This window comes from Babylonia areolata, chromosome 20, assembly GCF_041734735.1.
Source record: "Babylonia areolata isolate BAREFJ2019XMU chromosome 20, ASM4173473v1, whole genome shotgun sequence".
NCBI lineage: Eukaryota > Metazoa > Mollusca > Gastropoda > Neogastropoda > Buccinidae > Babylonia > Babylonia areolata.
Genome location: NC_134895.1, coordinates 37,240,760 through 37,241,151, shown reverse-complemented (window position 1 = coordinate 37,241,151; position 392 = coordinate 37,240,760). Strand labels below are relative to the sequence as shown.

Here is a 392-nt window from a genome sequence, read left to right as displayed (position 1 = left end):
ACACACACACACACACACACACACACACACACAGGAACCAAACCAAACCTTACGGTCTCGGGCGGGACGCTGCCGCCGCTGCCATCGCCGTACCCGTAGGACAAGAACACACACACACACACACACACACACAGCTCACAGCTCACAGCCTATAACCCAACCCAGCAACAACCGCTAACCCCCAACAAGTAAAGCACGACCCAACCCAGCACAGACCAGCTCAGCCCAGCCCAGCACAGCACAAGCCAAATCCCGGCGCTGGCCAGCTAGCTGTGATGGTGGTGAAGGAGTTGCCGGTTGTAGTGGTGTTGGTAGCAGTTGTTGTGTCTGTGCTGAGCTTGTTGTTGGGAGGAAGTGTTGGGAGGAAGAGGTAGGAAGTGATAAAGTTGTTG

The 392-nt window shown here is 55.6% G+C and overlaps 1 protein-coding gene across 3 annotated transcripts in view; it reads left to right on the top strand.

Moving 5' to 3' along the window:
- Window positions 1–218: 218 nt before the first annotated feature.
- LOC143295472 (cAMP-dependent protein kinase catalytic subunit beta) overlaps window positions 219–392 on the top strand; it is a 282,275-nt gene continuing 282,101 nt past the window's right edge. The window contains exon 1 of one of the 3 annotated variants that reach the window (XM_076607187.1): window positions 219–392. This exon is cut by the window's right edge and continues 46 nt beyond it. The gene's annotated coding sequence lies outside the window, so the exon portion shown is untranslated. The other 2 variants (XM_076607185.1, XM_076607186.1) reach the window with 2 other exon arrangements.